Raw genomic sequence first — 7,439 nt, 5'->3', positions numbered from 1 at the left:
ATTGGGGCCTTCTCGATGGCGTAGTGATAGCGTCGTCACATTGTAATCAAGGTGTCCTGCATTTGATACCTGGTGGAGATACACACTGGTTTCGATCCCACTTTAAACCGTAGGTCCAGTCCAGATTAGCCTTTCTGTGCATGAAGTGGACTTAAAACAACAATTCAATCAAAGCTCTCGGTATCTGCCAATATAGGCATTTATTGGTAAAATTACATATTTTTACTAATCCAACTCTCTACAGTCTGTAATTTACTGCAAAATTCTGACATATTATTTTTGTGAACCTATATAAATTAATACATCCTGCTTTTGTATAAAAGCACTTTATTCGTATCCACAAAATTGTACAGCTGCTTTTAAGAATTCATAGGTACATTCACTGACAAACAAAAAATTGTTTGAGCATAACACACTTCAACAATTTTGTCTGTGTTATATCACCTGGTATAGCAGTGCCAAGTATGCACATGTATTGTTGAGATCAGACTAGTATATTTTCTGTGAGCAAACATATTCTATCACCCACTTGACATGTTTTCCGAGATTCGCCAGTTTCCAAGCGCATTGCATCTCGGTACCTATTACTTATTTTTTACCTCTTGATAATTGTATTCGAAGCTCGGCACAGCCCAACACTGAAAATGTTGGAACTCTTATCTGCAAGTATAAGGTCAACTGGTAGATTTCGCCACTGTGTTCTGTAATGAAAGTTATTACACACACCTTGAAGGTATATACAGATCAAATAATTGACTGTATTTTGTTTACAATTAGACCAAGTCATGGCTCTTATAATCAAGCATGGTTGCCTGTTAATAAATAATTTGAAGCAATCTAAATTTACAGAAACTCTCTCACCACAATTTGACCTGAATGGAAAAGGCATTGTTTCATGTAACAATGTCCTTTCTGCCCATGGTATGCAATTTAAAATCATACATATATGATATTTGACCACTTGTCTACTATTCAGGATTCTGCCACTTTTCACACGTATCAATATGCCAGATCCTGCAGTCTGCATCCTTTCTTCACTCTCATTAAAGTCTTCAGTCTTCAGTAAACTTTGCCTTTGACACTTGAACTCCTTTGCAAGTTCCTGTGATCTTAAATCACATTGTCAATATACACTGTATTCCATTGTCATGGATGTCTGCCATGCAGTGTGTTCTTTACCTAAATAAAAGAAGAGCATAAATAGTACACTTATCACAAAGAGAAAATGCAAAGTAATAAAATAAAATGTATGATAAATACAGAAAAATTAGTACACACTTTATCCATGAAACATTTTTTTTCTTCTTCTTTGTTCTATTAATTTCAGTGGCCACTACCACCATCCTCGTTGGAACTTGTACTGTTGCTTGACATGCTTCCAACGAGGACGGTGGCAGTGGACACTGAAATTAATAGAACAAAGAAAAAAGTTTTGCTGATAAAGTGAGTACTAGTTTCTCTATATTTATCTACTACCGCGTCTCTCTTTTCCCAATTATGAATAAAATATATTTGGTCGGATGGACCAATGTGATAATATGCCCATATTTGATGCTACTGATGCTGAACCAGTTATGATAAAAGTAGATATTGCACACATAAGTGCGAAAAAATTTTAACTTTCCCACTTAACTTTGGATTTTTCATATTTGTTTACACAAATTTATTTTAAAAATATATATACACAGCTCGATGAAAGCAGCAGGTGAAATTCCAACATGGCAATGTAAAAATATGTCTTATTACGTGTTCAACACTGGTGGTTGCATGGAAAAAATACTCATCATTGATCACGCAGATCCCTATCATGATCCATAGAATATTATCGTTTTTACCCATTATTTGTCAAAATTGATCTGGTTTTGTAGCAATAATGTCCATTCAAAAAGCATTCTGGTTCCATTAGCAAAATTTTATTTCGTTCAATATGTTACAGAGGAAAGGAAATTCTAAATCTAGTAAATTACATTTAAATATGGTGAAACCAACAAAAATTACAATTTATATTGGCACATTTATTATTCCGTTTCCCCACAAGATTCATACATGCTTCTTGTGGTGTGAACATACATTTATAATAGATTTTAGAAATTAGTAATTGTATATATAGAAACACTTTGTGTCTAAAAACACTTCCGTCAAGTTGCATGGATCCTTATTGTGCTCCACTGTAGTGTGAGCTCTATAACAAGTGAAAAGACTTTGTGTGCCATTATCTAACAGAACAAGAAGTCTTCTAAATACATGAAACTTGACATTATAATATATGTGACTATTATTGGCATATTAGTTATTAAAATGAAGTTTCATGCAGAAAAAATTGGATGATATTGTTGAGACAAGGGGAGTTTATGTGCATGAAGTTCATGTGAACATAACATCTTAATTCATAATTGGGAAAAGAGACGCGGTAGTATATAAATACGGAGAAACTAGTACTCATTTTTATCCGCGAAGCTGTTTTATCTTTTTCGATTAATTTCAGTGGCCACCATCCTCGTTGGAACTTGCTGTAGTGAAAGCAAGCAATGGAAAAGCAACTTCCAACGAGGATGGTGGCAGTGGCCACTGAAATTAATCGGAAAAGAAAAAACAGCTTCGCGGATAAAAGTGAGTACTAGTTTCTCCGTATTTATAACATCTTAAGTTTGCACATAGCTTGAGGACCTAAAAGAAAAGTTAAATATTCAAAACTCTTCCAGAGAAGAGCCATTTTCTAAATACTTTCTAAATGATTGTCATGCATTTCATCTCTGATTGTAGTAACTCAGCAAGAAACGAGTCTTTAGAAGCATATTTTAATAGCAGCAAGTATTGCCAGAATCATCAGTTATGAGGATACAAACTCTCATCAGTGTATATTCACTAAGTTGTTATGTACCTGTATTAACGTTAGTTCAGTCTTATAGCCATGGCGATAGAAGAAAGGAGCTCTCGGTATCTTCCAGTCAACTAAGTTCAGGCATTGACGTTAATTTATCTCTCGTTTATTTCTGTTCAGTTTTTAAAAGTCCCACTTTTATGCACAGATAGGTTAATTGGGACTGGATCTACAACAGTTTAAATGGAATCTGAAACACTTATGTGCCTCCACCAGGTATCAAGCCTGGGATGGTTTAATTACAAGGTGACGACATTACCAATATGGCATCAGGGAGGCTGGTATGGGTTTTAGTAATGACAACAAGGAAGGTTTTGTTAAAAGGTGCATGTGTCAGATACAGAGGGATACATTCATGTTTCAGAGCATGTGATGGGGATCGTAGACTATGTTTTGATGCATAATGAAAGATAATAGTAAAAAGCAGGAGGCTGAGTAGTCTCTAAAACTGTATTTCAAAGAGAATATTATTACGACTACTAACTTTGATTAAATAAATATTTAATGTTGATTTCATTGTAAGACTTAATTTTCACAGAAAAATTACATATTCCCTTACATGGTTAGGTCATGCGAGTATCTGTTACAAAAGTTGGTGAGAGGTAATTAAGTTTATACAACATGTCAATGTGTAAATGAAAGAAGTGTGGTGTATTTTCCTTACCTTTCTCTTGGTGATATTTGAATATCTTCTGTGCAACTTTAGAACCACTGTTGGCATTTGCCTCAGATACCTCTGGTTCCTTGCTACATTTTTTATAAGCAACAAAGGGAGCCCAATATGGATTAGTCTCATCCATGTGGTATGCTGGTTTCCCTGAAACAGGCAGAATATTCATTATTACAAACATTTACCTTCTGTTTGTTAAAAGAAAAAAATCAGAATAGAAGCACTTTCCATACATAAGCTCACTACAGCAAGAGTGCACAAATTTCTAGTGTTTTGTTTGCTTACACATTTTTAAAAATGCAAATGCAGATTATGTTTGTACTTACATTACCAATGTGTATATCTTTGTCTATGTATTAATTTCGTTCGATTCTGCCATTGCAAGTATTAGATCATTGCTTATAGCAACGATTAGGTGCAGAACAGCTGCATTCTTAACCTTGCCCTTCAATAAAGGATAACTGAATAAATAGACAACATAAGCCACAACTGTGTAATAGTATTCCTGTGAAACACTTCTAATTATGGGACATGTAAATTTTACCACATACCAATACCAATGAAAAATACAATGCCAACGACGTGTGGTAAATAATTTTTCTACATTTCTTTTGCAAAAAGATCATTTCTTAAATTTTGTGTATATCACAAATAAATGTGCTAAACAGACACTCACCTTCACTGTATTCTGCCCCTGCTTGCAGAACAAGTCTTGCTTGATGCAATTGCTGACGTTGGCCTGACAAACACTAATTCTGCAATCTTTTGCCACTGCCAACTGGTAGTTGCCTGTTGCAAAAAAGCAAAAATATTTCACTAACATGATAAAAATGTTCGTATTACGATAAGATAACATTTATTATTTCATCCATGAATAACTTACTTGCATATAGCCTAGGTAACAGTTTCATACATCGGAGACACATTTCTTCATTTTTACAGAAGAAACTACTTACGGAAATGAGTTTCTCTAAGGTTTCCAAAGTTAGTCGAAGTATTTTCTTTCATCGTGGTATCTATTTGACTGGGAAATCATGTCAGTGTTTCAAATCCCCCTTTTTTTTAACTATGCTTGCCTAACCTAACCAAACCTAACCTTATCGGAATGGTTCGTGGGGCTATCCGTCAGCTACCCGTGCATAATGTACAATTTGCACGCGTGACGAACATGGTAGTAGGTATTTCTCAGTGAAGAAGGTTGGAAACCCTGATATTTGAAAACAAAAGATGCGATATCATTCGCAAGGTAAGCAATATCGCACCATTATGTGCGTTCGGTAGCACTTAGGGTAACACTTTACTATACTGGAGACTGATTTCTTCAAATTTACAGGCGAAAGTACTTACGCAAATCATTTTCTGTAGCGTTGTTGATGTTCGGGAATGTAGTTTTGATCCATTTTAATGCGAATGCATGTGGTTTTCTACGAAAATCTATTTCCGATGCGCTATTGCTGCTGCCGCCATTTGCTTTCTGCACGAGAGCACAATACGCTCTCGTATTGTCCGTATATGCTAAATTGAACAAAAGGAATGCTAATGGAACCTAACCTAACATAGTAGGCATACCTCGTCCCCGTGATGGTTCGTGGGGTTATCGTGAATTTTTGGGCTAAGGTCAATGGTTTTTGGGGCTGCCCGTGGATGGTTTGTGGGAAATAAGGAACAGTAAGTACTCGTTAATGTAAGAAATAGACATTATTTTCGTTAGAAATTCATTATTTCACCTAAAGAAATGTTCCGCAATGCAGAATAGTACGTTAGCAATGTAAAAAATTGCGAAATAAATCATCGATAGGTATCTCCGGTATAGTAAAGTAGTACCGCACTTAGAAAAATGCGTTATTTTAGTATAAAAAGTATTTGTTTTCGTGTAAAAAGCATAATGGCACCTTGAACTAGCTATGTTCTGCAATACACAATTGATAAGTACGAACCATGCAAAACACAAAATATCCGATCTATGAAACTGGTACCTATAGCCTATATGCAGTGATATTGGACATGTCAGTTTGTTTAGAATATCATAAACAATGCAGTATAATAAAACAATGAAATACAATTTATGGTTACAGCGAAATAGTCGAATTATAATACGATAAAACACCCACATTACTACCTTAATGGTACCCAGTACACATTTGCATTTTACATCCATTCCATTATCTTACAATTTCTCTATTGATCCTTTAATTCTGATCAACACGAGAAGTGCTTATTATTTAGTTAAATATAATTGAGATCAGCTGTTCTATTTTCCTTATTTATTACGTACCCATTACATGCAATGTGCACAGATAGTATAACAATTATGACCTTCAAAGTGCTTCAGTATTTCCATGTTTTTTTTTCGCTTTTCTACCTTTGGATCTATTGTGACAAAATAAATTGCGAACTTATGATATACGTATATGGTGTGACAATCAACATCCATCCACCTTACCCTTGAGCGTTAAAATGCTCTATATTTTTACGAGAAAAACCTATTGTATTTTTTAAATATATTTTTTATTTACACCTTGACAAATAAGTCTTCAAAGTCAAGCATGTGTACGCGCAAACCAATATTTTAATGAAAAATCGGAAAAAAACATTGTGCATAGACTAACCACAGCCTATTTACGTCACTGGACGCTTATTACTGCTTTTTTTAAAAATGCAAGCTTATAATAATAATACAAATCGTAACATACTTACCCTAAGATGGACTGGAATGGTTGTATTCTACTTCATTCGCTATTATCCTTGCCTCAAGCACAAACAGCAACTTAAATATGCATCCATGGTCGACAATTATGGTAACCGACTCAACAGAACGAGTGGATACGGTAGGGTACCTGCTGCCGAGTGCTAGCGAACGAACCGACTCTCAAGCCAGGGACCGAACGGATTTCAAGAATCGAGTACATTCCATGTCGTTCGCCGCGCGACCGACTTGACTCGGCAATCCAAGAGCCAGCTACCGTAACGAGATTCAAGAATAGGCTCCCTGGACCGAATTTAAATTCAGCCGGAAAAAAGTTCGTGGACCGTATTTAAGTAGATCCGGAAAACAGGTTCCTTAACCGTATTTAAATTCATCCGGTAAAAAAACATTCCTGGACGAAATTTAAATTCAGACGGAAAAAAGGTTTCTGGACAAAATTTAAATTTAGCCACAAAAAGGTTGCTGGGCCGTATTTAAATTGATCCATAAAAAAAGGTTCCTGGACCGAATTGAAATACTTCACAGTTAAAAAGGTTCCTTACGGTCCAGAATCCATTTATGCTTGCTGATTTTCTCTCCTGGACCGGAATTGAATTTATTTAAAATTCCTTTACCTTTACAACCCTGAGATAAGGTTTAGCATAGTGCTTGGGCAAAACGTGAGGGGCAACCGCTCCCACGCACGCCTAATCGCCGCCACTGATTACATTTATGCCTTATTATCCTGTGTGAAACATCGAAATTCCAGGTTTCCGTACATGTAATTACGTGTAATGTGTATCGGAGAGCGAGTGTAACTTTACACATCTTTAACAAAAAAAATTGTAGGCATCTTATTAAATTCGTTTCTTCATATTTGAAGTAATACACGTAATTAGGTCATTACATACAACATAATTTAAAAAAATTAAAGTTTGGCGATGCCATGCGTTCCATAAGAACCAATGCTATTTGAAGCACCAACCAAGGATTTTCACCTACAAAATGGCGGTCGCGAGTACTCGTATATGACGTCAAGTCATACATCCAGGGACTAATTAGCACAAACAAAGTGTGCCATCTAACTGATAACGTAGGGACTAAACCATTCGCTTTTAGAATGAATTCTAACTCAAGCAAGAGAAACAATATTTGAATAATAGTATACTTCTTACTTGCAGGGTACGTAAGCAGAAAATTAT

General features: G+C 35.5%; 1 long non-coding RNA gene across 1 annotated transcript; it reads right to left on the bottom strand.

The window, feature by feature from the left end:
* Window positions 1–353: 353 nt before the first annotated feature.
* Window positions 354–6,418, bottom strand: LOC145991376 (uncharacterized). Its single transcript, XR_014442047.1, has 4 exons — window positions 6,249–6,418; window positions 4,228–4,340; window positions 3,546–3,698; window positions 354–1,179 (listed from the first exon to the last, which is right to left on the bottom strand). It is a non-coding gene; the product is annotated as an uncharacterized LOC145991376 (long non-coding RNA).
* Between the last annotated feature and the right edge of the window lie 1,021 nt (window positions 6,419–7,439).

The sequence above is a fragment of the Lepisma saccharinum genome, chromosome 8 (genome assembly GCF_977018435.1).
Source record: "Lepisma saccharinum chromosome 8, izLepSacc3.1, whole genome shotgun sequence".
NCBI lineage: Eukaryota > Metazoa > Arthropoda > Insecta > Zygentoma > Lepismatidae > Lepisma > Lepisma saccharinum.
The sequence above is the reverse complement of the archived record's forward strand: the minus strand, read 5'-3'. Positions and strand labels throughout refer to the sequence as shown.